Raw genomic sequence first — 18251 nt, 5'->3', positions numbered from 1 at the left:
AAAGTGAAAGCAGGTTCAAAAGTTCAAACTCATCATTAGTAACGGTTCCCTGTAGTGCTTCCTGACAAGGGCCCCTCCAGAGTTCAGTTGCTAGTTGCAACAATTGTATGACCCTGCTCTGACCCTCACAGCAGGCTCATAGAATAGCTACAAGTAGGCCACAAAGGTCCTGGAAAAAAAAATTGCACTGCAACAGAAAGCAAATTACAGAGAAGGATGCAGGTGCCAGACTGGAATTTTAAAACAGTGACACATTAATAAATCAACCCCAAATGAATTCATGTCAGTTGAAGCAGGCAGGTGTGCTTGCTTTTTCCCCCCATAATCTACAGTAATGATGAACCAGAGGGTGGCATAAAGCATTGATGTACCAGAGGGTGGCATGGGTAAAACAGAGGGTGGCAGGGGTGAAACAGAGGGTGCTGGGAACCTATGATGATGAACCAGACGTAGAAACAACATAATCGTGACCGTTGCAAACCAACATGTAAGTTCGCGATTGTGAACTGTTACAAAACCCTCGCGAACTCTCAGAAATCCTTGCGAACTGGCAGAAATCCTTGCGAACACAAAAAAAAATCCGCAAATTCGCGAAAATTCGCGGATTTTGCAGATTGCGAGTTTGCAAATTCGCAAAATTCGCGATCGCCAGATTCGCAAAATTTGCCCATGCTTAATCTCTCCCATCATTCGCCAACTACACTGGTTGCCGATCAGATGTCGCTCAAAGTTTAAGGCCTGTGCATCATTTACAAAGCACTGAACAATACTAGACCAGACTTCTTAAAAAAATCTATCAGTGTCTACAAACCCAACCGATCCTTACGTTCTTCGGCATTTCAGCTGCTTAACATCCCACGCACAATGAAAGCAACATGGGGAGACAAACGCTTCGTAGTTGCTGCCTCGAAATTATGGAACAAGCTTCCCCCTCATATTAAATCCAGTTCATCTTTATTAATATTTCGGAAAGACCTTAAAACTTGGCTTTTTGACCAGTAAATTTAGCAGGAACCCATTGCAATCTCTGTGAACTCCAGCGCCGAGACACAGGAAGGTATTTGTGCGCTTTAGAAATTATATAAATAAATAAATAAATAAATGTTCACATGCAGCTGATAGAAACCTCGGTTGTGGTGTGGTTTGTGTTATGACAGCTATCACCATTCCCTTTCAAATTTGAGTATTTCCTTAATTTCTCTCCCAACCTTTCTATTTCTCATCTCTTGTATTTTCAAACTTTTCCATCTTTTATGAGAGTGGAAAGTGGAAAGTTTTTAGACACGCGCAGAAATATTGGCATTAATCTTGCTTACTGTTTAAGCTGAACACTTTTTTTATTTTCAGCTATGGATGCTACCATAAAATCATGGACACTTACCATATAAGTCGACATGTTTTTGATTATAATTCTGGAGGGTTTAGATGACTGGAAAAGCTAGAAATATCTGCTCCCTGTGCAAGTTACAATGCTCCCAGTCCCAGATTTGTTTTCAAAACATAAGATAGGATCAATACTCAATCTTTTAAAAACCATGGGTATCCGGCTATAGGTAATAGTGGACATCACACGCCCGATGGAGATCAGGATGGGCGTGGTTCTTGCTTCAGCCTTAACTGGGGAAGGCTCTGCCAGGGCCCTGTGAGGCTCTGGTTAAACTCTTAGCCTCACTGACTAGTACCAGGAGGTGTTTGATTCAAAACAGATATGTTGTTCCTTGCCATCGTCCAGTGGTGTAACAAAGCTTGAGGAGGGGCCCCTGGCCAAGTACATGGAGGGGGCCCCCACTTGAACCCAGTCATGAGTTCTTAGGCCAGGGTCCTGCAGCCCATGCACAGGGCCTGAGGGGGCCAACTGAAGCTCAGGGCAGTGGGGGATAATGTTACACCACTTCCCTTGTGCCTAAAATAGCAGGCATGCTGCTCCAGACAGAACAACAGACCTGGTTGACCCAAACCAGGTATGTGCACCACCTCTGAAACTCGAAGAGAAGGCTTATTGTTCACTGATTCTGCTAGTAAATGCCTAGAGCCTAAACATAGCACAGCAAGAGTGTTAGGGCTATAAAATGTCAATATCCATGTTACACTATTTTCCTGTTGTTTTTACTGTGCATGAACTGTTTCACAACTTTATTTTTTTATATTCTCTGATATTGCCATTCATAGTGTGTGCAATAGATTAGGAATTACAAAATGTATGTTTTAAAATGGGTTTTTCATCAACGAAAGAGGATTTGGAGTTCACTGTGGCCCTGAACGGGACTGGAAGTGGCCAGGACACACTTCCTACTCAATATTGCTCAGTGTGTTCTGTGTGGGTTGCAGTCCAATTGGATTTCTAATTTGTATTGATGCATTGACTGAGGCCTTGCACCATCTGGTTGAAATCCTACCTCTGTGGCTGTAGGTGTGGGTCTCAGATTATATCAGTTTCAGACACTGCAGAAACTATGCACTATGGCCCAGGGGTATCTGCAATGGTGCATGGTTGCCTAAAGTGCATCAGTGCAGGAAACAGCAGAACAACCCAACCTCTCAGTAGATATAGTGCTGTTATACTATCTCCCTTTCATTCAGTGCTGCTCAGCACATGTACTTGCTTCCCTACATTGCGTGACTTCTTGATCAATCAGGGCTGAAGTATTCTTTCCATCTGGCCGGTTATATCCCAGATTCAGACACTCAGCTATGGCCCTGGCTCTGTTAGTGGGTGTTGTTCCTTCATGTTGGAAGGGTGGTCGAATGTCAGAAGCAGGCAGGGTTAAAGGTGAAATAATGAGGTGAATCAGATAAGGGTGAGGGCCTGGACTCCAACATGGTTCTTACACGACAATCCAAGCTAGGGGGGACTGATGTAGACAGATATTCAGCCATTGCAGGTGGTGAATGCTGCCAGACATCGAACCATGACATGTGGTGACCACAGCCAGACATCTAACCATGGCAGGTGGTGACTGCAGCCAGACATCTAACCATGGCTGGTGGTGACTGCAGCCAGACATCTAACCATGGCAGGTGGCGACTGCAGCCAGACATCTAACCATGGCTGGTGATGACCACAGCCAGACATCTAACCATGGCAGGTGGTGACTGCAGCCAGACATCTAACCATGGCATGTGGTGACTGCAGCCAGACATCTAACCATGGCTGGTGGTGACTGCAGACAGACATCTAACCATGGCAGGTGGTGACCACAGCCAGACATCTAACCATGGCCGGTGGTGACTGCAGCCAGACATCTAACCATGGCAGGTGGTGACTGCAGACAGACATCTAACCATGGCAGGTGGTGGCTGCAGCCAGACATCTAACCATTGCAGGTGGTGACCACAGCCAGACATCTAACCATGGCCGGTGGTGATGGCAGCCAAACATCTAACCATGGCTGGTGGTGACTGCAGCCAGACATCTAACCATGGCTGGTGGTGACTGCAGCTGGCAGGTGGTGACTGCAGCCAGACATCTAATTTTTCTATTTAAAATTATTTATACAGCGCACGTACACCAGCGGTTTCATGGCGCTAAACTGACAGGGAGTTAGACATGAGGGGAGAAGCTAAGCATATTTAGTTAAAAAATTTAGCAAAAAGATGTGCCTTAAGCTGTTTCCGAAACAGTAGGTACGAGGTAGAAGCTCTAAGCTCCAAGGGCAGTGAGTTCCAGAAAATCGGGGCTGGTGGTGACTGCAGCCAGACATCTAACCATGGCCGGGGGTGACTGCAGCCAGACACCTAACCATGGCATGTGGTGACTGCAGCAAACATCTAACCATGGCATGTGGTGAATGTTATGTTATGTTATGTTATGTTAAAAAGCTTATACCGCGCACGTACACCGAAACGGTTTCTTGGCACTCATAACAAACGTAGCAGACAAGGGCAGGTGGTTACTCAAAGGCAGCTTTGAAGAGATAAGTTTTTAAGGTTTTACGGAAAAGCTCATAAGAGGAGCAGTGACGAAAGGAGGAAGGAAGAGATTTTCAAAAGGAAGGACCTAGAAAGGAGAAGCGCAGGCCGCCATGTTTCTTTCGGCGGTTGTATGGAATGCACAGAAGGTTATCTGCAGAGGAGCGTAGGTTGCGGGTTGGTAAATACCGCTTTAGCTTGGAAGAGATGAAAGCGGGTGCACGGTTATGGAGAGATTTGAAAATATTGCATCCGAGTTTGAAGGAACACCGTTTGGCCACTGGAAGCCAGTGGAGGCTCCTCAAAAGAGGGGAGGCATGCTGGTGTTTAGGTTGGTGGGACACCAAGTGAGCGGCCTGGTTCTGAATCAGTTGGAGTCTTTGAAGCTGGTAGGCAGGAATCCCCACATATAAGATGTTTGCAAAGTCAACCCTGGAGATGACCAAAGCCAGAACAACTAAAATGAGTGCCTCTCTGGTAAGAAATCAACAGATCTTGCGGATCCTGCGCAGCTGAAAGAAGCAGGAAGATGTTAAAGCCGAGATCTGCGATTTCATAGATAGATCGTCAGAGATGACCACTCCAAGGCTTTTCACAGAGCTGACCGGGTGAGGGGGGATGCCGAGAGAGGGGGGGCAATAATTGTCATCCCAAGGATTGGTCGGGCCACCCACCAGAACAAGTTCCGTCTTAGACGGATTCAGCTTGAGCTGGCTGTGAGCCATCCAATCAGAGATGTATAGCATAATGGTTTGGAAGTTAGTGCGGGAAGATGGTGAGGTATCCAAAGGAAAGATCAACTGCAGATCATCTGCGTAATTATAGATAGTGGCTGGGGAGTGGCGAAGAGAAACCATAAGGGGTTGCATGTATAAATGAAAAAGGAGGGGGATAGAGCCGAACCCTGAGGGACACCGCAGGAGAGGGGGGAAAGGGGAGAAGAAAAGGTGGAGAGATGAACTGCCTGGGAAAGGCCGTGAAGGAAGGATCGAACCCAGTCAAGAGCAACGCCCTGAATGCCGGCGTTGGTGACACGGTCGATCAGTATGGTGTGATCGACCGTGTCAAAAGCCGCCGACAGATCCAACAGTACGAGGGCTTGGGGAATGTTGTTGTCAGCTCCTGTTCTTAAGGTGTCCATGACTGCCGCAATCATTGCCTCGGTGGAATGGAGGGGGTGGAAACCAGCCTTCTGAAGCTATGGATACATGTAACAGTGACCTGACTTTCTAGAAGTTAGCTCCATGATTCAGATAATAATCCTGTGTCAGCCTCCCACACTGATCTTATTGATTGTGCTAAAGCTCCTGTCAGCTAGCCACTTTGTGATTGGTCAATGCCATGTAGGTCAAATAAACAACACCAGAAGATGAGCTGAACATGTTTCCCATTCCTGAAACTCTAGTGCCAATTAGTCCTCGGGTTGTCTAGATTAAACCAAGCGGGACTGTGCGCTACCATACCAGCTCCACTGTCCATTGACCTAATGTTAATGCTAAAGTCAGCATTGTTTTTCAGTGCAATCATTGGACTTGGTACCAACTACAGATAACCCCAAAGTTAGGTCTGGTCACCTTGTGGACACTATAGCCACATTGAAGCACAGACACCGGTGCAAGTACCACAGTCTGTCCATGAACCTGGGAAATTCCACACCTGACAGCATCCCAGGTGCCTCTTCACTTTTACAAAACTTTGGATTAGGGAGTCTTAGAGAAAGTTTTAGTCAACAATTGTAATTTGATAATAAACGAACTTTTCATACTCAACTTTCTGTTAATGAACAGCTATCTTTAAATTACTCGGTGTCTGCAGCTGCACAATTACTGTGCTGTGTCCATCTTCAGGGATCCTGTCTCCAGGGTCAATGAGGTGATGACAAACTAGCTTATAAGAGACACAAGCTGAGAGGAGCTCTGAGGCCAATAGCTCCCACAAGGCTGCTATATGAAAGCAGGCTGTGGCTGTCTGCAGTTAAGTGAAGTTGGCTGCCCCAACCCCGTCTGCACCACTGAATTCTCCCAGCTGACTTCAGGGCAGAACTGAAAACCAAAACCAACCCTGGCAAGAGAAGTTCACACCAGCCCACACTGCATCTGTGGGGTCCTGGAAGCCCATCCTACAGTGAAAGCAGCGCCGCCGCCAAGCAGGGGCATGTCAAGGGTGACCTGTGCCTGTAAAAAGTTTCTGCAGTTGTCTTTTTTCGAAGGTAAGTGGAGCTGAGTCACTGTGCATGAAATAGGAAGTCCATTAGGAGAGACGTTCAGGATTGCCACATAAAATAAATTCATGCTCAATAAACGTAATGAGCACTAATTTACATATCCACCAGTTATCCCATCCCATGTCCAGATGTTTAAGATCTGGCACTCCTGGAGCTCTGTGGGACACCGAACATTTCATCTCGATAAGCAGGTTTGTCTTGCTCGGTCTGTTTTTGCTATTATCATGAAGGAGGGGAGGGTTACAGTTCTTTCCAAGGAGACCCTTTCCCTTTGTAGCAGGATCCGGATTGCAGTCACTCATATTTATTGTCACTCATCTCTCACTCACAGACCCCGGGCAGGCCTTCGGGCCACATAACGACGAGGCGAAAACAAACATTGGTGCCCCCTATAAACCTAGCAGGCATATTTGAAGAGCTTGCATTTACCCCCAAGGAGTGCCATGGCACAACTGGCAGACGACAGATGTTTATTGTTATAAAACTCAAAGGGACTCATTATATTTACTTTGCAAGGATGAAAAGCAGAGTGGAGGGGCCAGGATTTTACTCTCCATGCATGAGCTCAAAAACACATAACTGCAGTGGATGCTTTAATTAACCAGAAGAACCAGCCGCAAAAAAGACTCAAATGTCTTTATGACCATCACGGGTTTCCTCTGGGTTTTGTTATCTATTATTAAGACACGTTTTCTGTCTTGGGTTGAACTGATAGATGGAGTAAATGCTTTAGTAAATGCAGGACCACACTCAGCCTTTGATACAGTTGATATATATGAAGGTGTGTTGTCTGTGGAGCTGCTGTTTAGCCGAGAGAGCACTTTCGCATTCAGAAATCTCACAACAAGGACTTCCACTGCCCTTTCCTAAGGAGGGACAGTGCGCGCAGGTAGGAAGAGAGAGAAGCTGCCTGCCCCTCTCTGGAGGGTTACATCTCTGTACTGTGAAAGGGACAGAGCCAGGACTTCTCAGCATCACTACTACCCTTAAAGAGGACAGTACCAACACTGCATAGCAAGGCTGTGTCAAGTTCATTTCGAGGCTAGAGGCACTTATTAAAAGGGTTACTGTATTTTAAAGGGGCAGTGAAGGCGCTTCTCAGCAGGGCTTCTGTGCATTTAATGGGGCAGTTTCAGCTCTTCCCAAAAAGAATGTCATATTTTGATGGAGATGTTTTAGAGCCCACAAGACTTCTTTACTTTATTAATAAATTCACACCACTCCTCAGCACCACTTCTATAATTTTAGCAGCATTATTAGCACTTTGAAAAAGGGTCTATGCATGTAATTGGACAGTACCAGTGTCCATGCTTTTCAGGTGAAAGTGCCAGAGCTTCTCAACAGATACTATCTATTCTCACTGGACCAGTAGCAGAACTCCTCTGTAGCACCTTCTGTGTGTTTGCCTCAGCAGTACTGGAAATTCCCAGAAAGGTTTGGTGCTTTAATTACAGATACATGTTTGCAGTCTCAGCAAAGAGACCGATATCTGAATGGGCACGCACTGTAGATCCTCTTGTACATTCCAATAATGATATAATGGCCAATGATGGGACATTACTACAACTACTAAACATGTCTGCTCTGCTACTAATTATCAAGCTCCATATCTTATCAGCAAAGATCAGATTTGTAGATGGACAGTATCAAAACTTCCCACCAGGAATGCCATCTGTTCATGTCAGCAGTGCCAGAACCTCTCGGCAGGGATGACATCTGTTCATGTCAGCAGTGTCAAAACTTCCCAGCAGGAATGCCATCTGTATGTCAGCAGCGCCAGAACCCCTCAGCAGGGATTACATGTGTTCAAGTCCGCAGTGCCAGAACCTCTCAGAGGGATGCTTTAGATGTGAGTCTAATACTGACAGCTGATTACGGTCTCAGCATACAGACAAATATTTCAATGAAAAGAATTGTGCGCTGTGCTGAACCCACCGTTGCAATCCTCGAACAGAAATTAAACAAGCATTGGCAAAGCCAATATGTCACAACTGAGTAAGAGCTAATGGCTTTTTCAACGTTTTGTTTATCCACGTTTCTACAGCAGTGCAGCATTCCTGTAAGTAAAGTAGAAAAAATAGTATATGTCCAGCACGGACTGCATCCTGTCATTTTTTTAGGTCTCGGCTAGACAGTGCAAGCGCTGACTCGAAGTGATATAATGTTTTCAGTCTATGGGCTTCAGCCCGCTCATTGGATTCCCATTTGCTTGTCCCATCGTCACCCTCGTACTTTGGAATTCTGGGGAGGTGTTTCCTCGCCCCCCTTCTCGTGTGTCTCAGCCCGGGCTGCTGCAGCTTCCAGGACACATGTACAGTTCATGAGCTGCCCTGGGCCGGGCTGGGCAGTGTCTGGCATCTTATCTCCGTCTCACCGAGTATTTCACAGGTCTTTAAAAGACCATTTACAGGCCTCTATGAACTGGTTAATGAGGCTTTGCTTTTTTAGGTCCAGCGTAGGCGTCCGCCCTCTTGTATACTTTAGTGCATTTTTAGGAAGCATTTTCATTTGTACTTCGAAAGCAAAACAGCAATCCTTCCTGTTAGTTTATGTTTAAAAATAAAGAAATCCCGTGGGGGGAACATGTGTTTAGAAAGAGTGTTAAATGCAGCTCTAACAAGATTATTTATGATGTGCCCGCCCTCTTCCTATGTCCACAGCATCCAGCAACTTCTGGTTAGGGTGTGATGGGGGATTATCTTTGTTCTGTATAGGCTGGTTTTCTGAGAGCCATTTTAGCCTGTATTCAAACTACTTAAAAATGAACATATTTATTTATTTAGGAGATTTGTTAAGCGCTCAACTACCCGTGGGTGTCTCGGCGCTGAGTGAATGAACTGGTCCATGAGGAGTTATTGTATGAACAGCCAGGTTTTTATCTGTCTGCGGAAAGAAAGAAGGGATGTAGAGGTTTTGATGTGAGGTGGAAGACTGTTCCATAGTTTGGTGGTGGTAACTATGAAGGATCTGTCTCCCCAAGAGACTTTCTTGGTCCTGGGGACCTGCAAGAGACCAGCGGTTGAGGATCGAAGGGATCTAGCAGGTTTATACGGGCAAAATGAGTCTTTCAGAAACGCTGGACCTTGAGCGTGAATTGCCTTGTAAGCAATGCAAAGAGCTTTAAACTTAGTTCTCTTCTTTACAGGCAGCCAGTGAAGCTCTCGGAGTGTGCCAGATATGGAGGCATACTTAGGACATCCAGTAATCAATCTGGCCGCAGCGTTCTGCACCAGTTGCAATTTCTTTAAAACACCTTCTTGAGCATTAACTAGCAGACCATTGCAGTAGTCGATGCGGGCCATGACAAGTGCGCTGATCAGAGTTTTTGCCATATTCATGGGAAGATAGGGTAGAAGTTTTTTTATCATTCTCATGGTATAGAATGAGGAGGAGACTACCGCATTGACGTGGTGCATGAAGGTGAGTTTGGTATCCAGTATAACTCCGAGATTTCTTGCCTTGGTCACTGGGGGAGGGGGTGGTCCTAGGGCATCATGCCACCATGTGGGAGACCAGGCAGGGGAGAGGTTGCCAAACAACATCACCTCCGTTTTATCGGAGTTCAGTTTCAAGCAAGCATAGGTTTTTGAATTATCACAGCTTATCAACTAATGTCTCTTTTCACACATCAAAAATTTTGTTGCTTTTTTTAATGGTTTGAGCTTTTTAGCTCCCCTCTCGGTTTCCCTCTAAGATCACCTACAAAGGAAGGCGAACTGCCTCAAAATGTTGCCTCTGTATTTAAAATATCAGAATTCACGATGGAAGACGGGAAGCCACAAGCAATACGTGTGAACTCTAAAATATATTCCTGATTTTTTGTTGTAAAATAAAAAATGATTACTTATATTTTTTAATACACTGAATTGAAGTGCCACAGTGAAATATAGTTGCTACTTTTCTCAGAAAAAGTATGTGAAAACTTCTAAATACGTGATTTAAGCAATTTTTGTTAATTTTTTCTGGGAGGTGGGGGTGACATTAACATTTCCTTTTTTCCACGTTTTTAATAATTGTACAAGTGTAAAAGATTGGAAGCGGCTTTTCCTCACAAAACGACAGGTCATGCAAACAAAACATGAAAAACACGTAGCGGAGAATAAAATGACACAATGCTGCCAGGTGGGTTTAATTATATATGTACCTCTGAAAACATATCTCTAAATGAAGTATGATATTTCAAACTTTGTTGATGTTAAGCTGGCCAATGTCCTGTCCCAGCTTGTTAGTACATTTAAATACCTTCACTAGATGCCACCAGCCTCACAGGCAGAGCCCAGTGCTTTGGTGTGAGAAACATTGTGATGTCATAAGCTGTTGATGTCACACCTCATATTCCTTGCCGTACCAATCAAGATCAGACCAGTGTGCAGTATGACTAGAGAAGGAAAAGAGGTGATCCGGGGCTCTCGGAGGCGGCAAAATCGAGGCCGAAAAAACACCTCTCCCATCAGACTCAGGGAGATCATCCCTGTCACTGAGGAGTCTAATTCAAAACGCTAGAGGGGCATATTATCAAGTGAATGTTCGCCAGATTAGCTGCGCTTTTCTTCAATGAAGCAGCGATTTGTTTTATCATACTATTTACCAGGACTCGCTAACATGCTTTAGCGCTTGTTTTCTTGAGATAGCAGCAGTTTTTTTGCTGCTTTGCATGTCAGCGATATTTATCGCTAATGACATGCAAAGTAGGCGTTCCTCACGAAAACTACATGGATACAGTCACAAACATAACTTCCCTCTATTATCAATGCAGCCCCGGACCTGCGAAGTGATAAAAAAAGTTGCGGTTATCGCTGGTATTTAAAACCTGATAAAAACTTGACTTAACCATCTTGGAGGTGGATTGTGAGGTTAAGTCCACACTTGCCTATTAGCAAACTTTTCATTAGCGCAGTAAAATTATCGTTGGATTTCTCATGCTATTGCTGGTTTTCACCGCTATCGCTGGATTTTACATTGCCTCTGAGCAAAGCATTGCTAATACGCCAGTAACACGGCGATGTAATCCAGCGATAGACAGCAATAAGAAAATATACGCTATGTGCAATTTGCGATAATTATCTCACAGTGTTGATATAATGCCCCATAGACTTTTGGCGGTAGTGAAGAACTCTCAACTGTCCAGCAAATAATTATGCTGCTTCCGACTCTTTGTGAGTGTCATCGAAAGTGCAGGTCATAAAATTACACAAGTCATGTACCTTAAGGCAGTAAATGTTGTAGCTAATGAAGCTTTCCCTTTTGGAGCAGTGGTGGTGGCATTTGAAGGCGCAGACACAGTGTTCCTAGGACCACTTCATGCTCTCAGCCACATGCCCTAATGTCTTTCCTGGACGTCCCTGTCAAAGTAGCAGGATGGTTTTTAAAAACATCCTGACATTCAGAGAATACAAACACAGCAGTGGAAGTCACCTGTCCCCCACCCCAGGCCACCTTCACTGTGGCTGAAGCCGTTAATATGATTGAACCAGGAGGGTTTTCGAAATGTAGAGCAAACAGTTAGTTTGCATTGGAATCAACTGGTTTGTAAACTGCCCCCTTCCTTCTATATGACCAGTATTTCCAGTTAGGGAAACAGGAAATAACAAAGGCAACCATTCACATTGGGATATATGTAAGGCTTTCCGGTTGCAATGCTTAATTAAAGGACAAGGGTATACATATTCCTATCTATTTTGTCTTAAATGTTCTTTCTTAGAGGAGAAAAGTTTAATTTCACACTCCCAGTTACCTGCAATCCTGGCTAGTAATAGCCTTTGTAGGTTAATTTGTACTGAGATTCGGCACCTCATTTGAGAGGCATTTACATTTTCCAACTCTTGTGTTGCAGAATCTGGCATCTTGTAAGCAGGGCCGGCTTTAGGGTAGTGCGACTGGTGCAGCTGCACTGGGCGCTGACCTGTGGAGGGGTGCTAACCTCAGGTGGGGGCGTTGTGTTGAGCAGTAACTTATGATTAGAGAGATGAGGAGCACTTTTGACTCGTGGTAGTGACAGAATTCAAGGAGGAGGTCTTAGTGTGTGGGGGTGCCAAAAATGATTGTTGCACCGGGCGCCACCAGTGCCACAGCCGGCCCTGCGTGTAAGTACCTTTCATAATACAAATGATAGAAATTGATAACATCTCCCCTCTCGAATAGAGCAATACGCTGGTCAAATACCCTATCCTACAGTACATATATGCACACCTCAGCAAACTTCAAATTGTATGTTGATCTATAATATTCTAAGAGACTAAGCATATTTCAGGAGCCACTCAAACACACACACTTTATTTTATTTTTCCAAAATGCTCACTTCCTTGCAGAATTAGAATACATGCGCCGCTCTCCTGATGCCAAATGCTTTTGCAATGCAATAGTTCTTGCATTTGGGAGACTTTAAGCTATTGGCATTGTAAATGACAATGCTTTTTAATGTGTCTGTTTTAAAAACAACAAATAAATAAAAGGCAATGTTATTTAGAAGGCTAATAGCTCTAACTCTCGTAAATGCAAGACCTATTGCCATGCAAATGCTTGTTTTCTCTGGTTCTAATACCCCCTGGGTCTGCACCCTGCCTATTCCTTACATTTTTATAATAAAATAAAGTAAAATAAAGTTTATTTGTCGTCGATTAAAGAGTCTGCAAAGGCCTGGCCGTGATACTAAATATGGCTGCAAACAAAATTGTATGTATTCATTTCTAACAGGATTTTTCTGTCATTGTTTACTCTGAATATTTATCATGGATAATTAATGGAGCTCTAGAACACATTTAATATATGTTTTCCTCAATATTTGCCATCAAACTATGCACAGATGCAGGCTTAAAAATACTGACTTTATGTGATTTTGATAATTTGTACCAGCCGGGACATTAAAACACTGGTGATGCCGGTAGAAATCCGGCCAGCTCGCAACTCAATCACACGACTGAAAGTTTATTTGCAGGATCAGAAAATTATTTATTTCTTCCACCCACCAACACTGATCAATTCAATATTAGCAATAGTTTAACTTGTATCCAAAACCGCACCTGCCAACTCTCAATAACATGCTGAGTTACTCCAAGTGTCTGGGAATACTTCCTGCATTAAGACTATTCACACTTCATTCTTACCACTCACCTTTCACTTTCACACTCAGCATGCACTCACAACAAACACACTGCACTCACGCCACTCACCATGCACTCAGGCTATTTCCCTGCACTCACACGTTAATCCTCTTCTTACTCTCTTCTCATACAATCACACTTCTCACGCTGCACTTACAGTGATTACGCTGTACTTACACCAGTTAACATGCACTCACACTGTTCACCCTGCACTCACCCTGCAATCCTCACAAGTGCAATGCTCACTCTGCACTCATGTGACAATTCATTCACCTGTTACTCTCTCTGCTCACCCTTCAAGCTCACTCAAACAAGCACAACATTCAACCTGCCTTCATTCGTTCCATGCTTCACTTTCACCCACACCCAAACGTATATGTTCCCATCACTCACCCATCAGCTTCTTCCCGTACCTTATGTGTTCCTTTTTATTACCCACACCCTCAGTGTTGATTTCTTGTTGTCCACCCCACTCGCTTTAAAAATATGTTTCATTTTCGTGCAAGGGTGCCTGCATTAGCAATTAGCAATAGTTTAACTTATATCCAAAACCCTACCTGCCAACTGTCAATAACATGCTGAGTTACTTCCTACATTAAGACTATTCACTCTTCATTCTTACCACTCACCTTTCACTTTCACACTCAGCATGCACTCACAACAATCACAATGCACTCAAGCCACTCACCATGCACTCAGGCTATTTCCCTGCACTCACACATTAATCCTCTTCTTACTCTGCTCTCATACAAGCACACTTCTCACGCTGCACTTACAGTGATTACGCTGTACTCACACCACTTAACATGCACTCACACTGTTCACCCTGCACTCACCCTGCAATCCTCAAAAGTGCAATGGTCACTCGGCACTCATGTGACAATTCATTCACCTGTCACTTTCACTGCTCACTCTTCAAGCTCACTCAAACAAGCACAACATGCATTTATTCATCCCATGCTGCACTTTCACCCACACCCAAACTCATATGTTCCCATCACTCACCCATCAGTCACTCCTCCTACCCTACTTTTACACTGACTCCCTCACTGTGCACTCAAATAGGCAATCTTGTCACTCACACAGCTCATTCTTCACTCAGATGGGCATACTACTTACACTGGAATCACACCACTCCCACTGCACTCCATCCTCTCACCCTGCACTCACACGGACACACTCTCAGCATGCACTCTTTTCACGTTTCCTGCACACAGGCACAGTAGTAAGCCTGGGCAGAGTTTCACTCCATGGAACTCTGCGACGTGCCCGAAAAACTGTCGTACTCCGCGGTGTTCTGCCAACATTGGAGTCAGATAGGTTGTGCTGCTTGCACTAATTTTTAGTGGCAAGAGTTTGTCTAGCACTGTAAAATCAGAGCAATTGGCAGTGCTGCTTTTTGCCACTCAAGTAGACATTCTAATTGAGCGGCAGCTTCCTCAACCACAGTGGCAGATTTCTTAACGGGAGCGGTTGCAACCTGCCATGCCCGCAACAATAAGAAATCTAGCCAGCAAGAGGTCTAGTGCTTGAGTTTTCTCGCAAGCACTCAACAACTTACCACTGGCAATCGCAAGAAAAAAACACCACTCTGCATCACTTCCTGGAGTTTTTGGGAACTTTGCGCATATTGCTGAATGGGCAAAACTCCACGAACTCCACTGGCGGAGTGGAATTCTCTGCCTACCCCAACACAATAGTCTGCCAGACCTCACAAGGATACACCTCTCACCCTGCACTAGCTCCTCTCACCATGCACTCATAAGTCACTCTCACAGCTCACACTTCACTCTTGTCACTCACCCTGCATTCACACACATGCACACTACTCACTCTGCATGTACAATACTCACACTACCCTTCACTCACTCCTCTCAAGCTGCGCTCACATGGGCCCTCCTCTCACATTGCAACCAAATAGCTCATAATACACTCACATCTGCATATTTTTCACCCTTTACTCACTTCACTCATACTGCACTCACTCATATCATTCACCATCACCTAGCACTTACACGAGTACACCTCTCATAATGCACATATAAAAATGGAACAACTTTCATGAATATACACATAATTCTGGAAGGGCACCCACAGAATACCTGATCTTTCCACAGTATGTACTAGATGCTTACTTAATTCCATCTGCATGAAAGGGGCTGATGTAAGAGGGGAGAGTGGACTGAGGATGTGGAATGACATCAGTAGAGAGACTAGGCTGAGCCTTTGGGGTATGGTGCTGGATTGAGAATTGTGTGACACTTCCAACCAGTCCTGGCTTCCATTCAACACGTTGCTTCATTCCGGTACACGTATATATAAATTTTCTTTTATTCCAAAATGCAAAATGTTGCTGGATAAAATCCGTGATTGTCGAAGAAATTAAGCATTTGTTATTATGAGAACAACAGGATGCTGTGGTATTACATGTTAGAAAGTTGATTTGTTAATTTCAAATACTGTAACTGCTTGATTCATATGTGAAACCAAATCCAAGCCAGTACAGATATTTTAAAAAGTTCACTTTTCATTCACATCATAATTGTAACAAACATTGACAAAAATAATGTTAATATTTTTATTAGTGTATAGAGAATATTTTTATTGAGCTCCACGAAAAGGCAAACCAGGTATAGCTGATGCAGCAATGGCAAGATTTTCTAACACAATAAAAGCTGATTGACTAATGGCAGTGTGAGTGGCAGTTTGTGTGTGAGGATGTGCAACTGAGTGTAAGAGATATAGGGCCAGATGTAGGAGCCCTAATACCGGTCGGTAACGGCCGAATTCGGCCGTTACCGACCGGTATTAGGGTTTCCAGATGTAGGGGCCTATATTTTACCAATTCTGTAAATTTACCGAATCGGTAAATTTACAGAATCGGTAAAATACTGAATCGGTATATTTACCGATTCGGAAAAAACACATGTAGGTGGCACTCCTAAGAGTGCCACAGACCCTTAAGAATCGGTATTTTACCACCCAATCCTATTGGGTGGTAAAATACCGAATTCAGGTGTGCATGCACATCTGTGCATGCACACCTGTGCAATGTGACACACAGACATGTCCTTAGGGCATATCTGTGTGCCACATGGCACACAAGTCCGGAATTGGGGTGCTAGAGGGTGTCAAAGTGACACCCCCTGCACCCTTGCAGGATTCGGTATTTACCGATTCTGTAAATACCGAATCTGTATTTCCCATTGATTCCTATGGGCTTCAAGGACCATAGGAATCAATGGGAAATACAGATTTGATATTTACAGAATCGGTAAATACCAGCTCTTACAGAATCTGTAATTTTTTTACCTACATCTGCCTCCTTCCAATTTACCGACTCTTAAATACCGAATCGGTATGATTCGGTATTTAAGAGTCAGTAAATCGGAATGACCTACATCTGGCCCATAGTGAGAATGAGTGTGAGAGTCTGTGAACTTAGTGTGTGAGAGATTGTGTGTGTGTGTGTGTGTGTGTGTGTGTTATGCTTGCAAGTGTGACTCTGGTCTGGGGTACTGGAGGTTATTCTTGCCTTATGGACAAGAGTACTAGAAGCATATGAATGGGAAGGGTTACCTACGGCAAACAGCAGCTCAGACATGCTTTTGTTAAGACACCATCATTGGATGTAGGGACTCAAACTAGCTAATTGAGAAAGCCACTAGCCCAGCACTACCCAGCTGCAGGGAAACAGAACACACGCCACCAAACCTGGCTGAAGTCCCAGACTTCATGCACATCATTCTAAGCATAATAGGGTGGATAGCAAAATTCTGGAACTAATATGTAAGGTAATTCTTGTCATAAGAGATCCTGTACTCATTTTATAGGGGGAATCAATGGCAAAATTCTGGAACTAATATTTAAGGTAATTCTTGTCATAAAAGATCCTGTAGTCATTTTATAGGGGGAATCAATGGCAAAATGCTGACCCATGTATACCGGAGGGGTTTTTAGAGGTACCAATGACTATGGCCGACTTATCCATGTAAAATTTCGCGCACTGTCATACTATATGTACTCCTTGGTAAACACCACTCCACTGTATGCCACCCTATTCCAATTTATTATTTTTTTTTTTTTGGTGTAAGAATTTTATTGCACTTTTGTTCATTACATACAAGACAAATCAATAATCATCAATAGTTTGCTTGCCTACAACCTCATGGGCCGGCGTCCAGCAACCATTGTTATCATCAACATTGTGAGATGCACACAGCCCATCAGCCGACATCCAGAGGACCGGCGGCGCTTTGTCAGCTAGAGTCCAGTCGCACGTCAGTGCCACGTCCGCTGTCCGATACATCAATAATCTTACTTTTTTACAGTTTTTTGTTCCTTTTAACTTAAATGTAACTTAACTGTACATTCCCCAACTTGTGGTTCCCTCCCTGCATCCTCCCCTCTGCATCACAGCATCCTCCCTCCCAGGTGCCTGCACTTTACATTTGTTCGTCCTGTGTTGTCCCCATCAGTAGACCAATTACATCGCTTCCGATTCTGAATCTGACTTACTATGCTCAAGTAAATAGTCACGTAGGTACCCCCAGTAGTCTCTGGGCCTAGAGCCAATTGGTAGTTCCTCCTCGTATGTGTTGAGCGTGTCTCGGCAATATACCATGTCTTCAATCCAGCGTTTCACCTCTGGTGCCCTTTTACTATTCCAATGGATGGACACCCTCCTCTTAGCTAACAGGAGGGCAACAGCACAGAATTTACGCTTCAGGGCTCTTAAGTGTGGAGTTATACCCAATAAACAAATTTTTGCGTCGCACGGCAAGCTAACTCCCAACATTTCATTCAACACCTGCATGACTTGTTCCCAATATCCCGCCACCTTTCTGCAGTGCCATGCTAGATGCATGAAGTCCGCATCTGCTTGTTTACACCGGCAGCAGTTGCAATCTTCCCGCAAGCCATGCTTGTGTAGCCTCTGGGGGGTGTGGTAGACCTGGTGTAAGTACTTGTAATGTATAATTTTCAAATTCCCGTTGGGTGTCAGCATACCCGTAAGC

This window comes from Lissotriton vulgaris, unplaced genomic scaffold, assembly GCF_964263255.1.
Source record: "Lissotriton vulgaris unplaced genomic scaffold, aLisVul1.2 SCAFFOLD_545, whole genome shotgun sequence".
NCBI classification, from domain to species: Eukaryota; Metazoa; Chordata; class Amphibia; order Caudata; family Salamandridae; genus Lissotriton; species Lissotriton vulgaris.
This window is presented reverse-complemented; position numbering follows the sequence as displayed.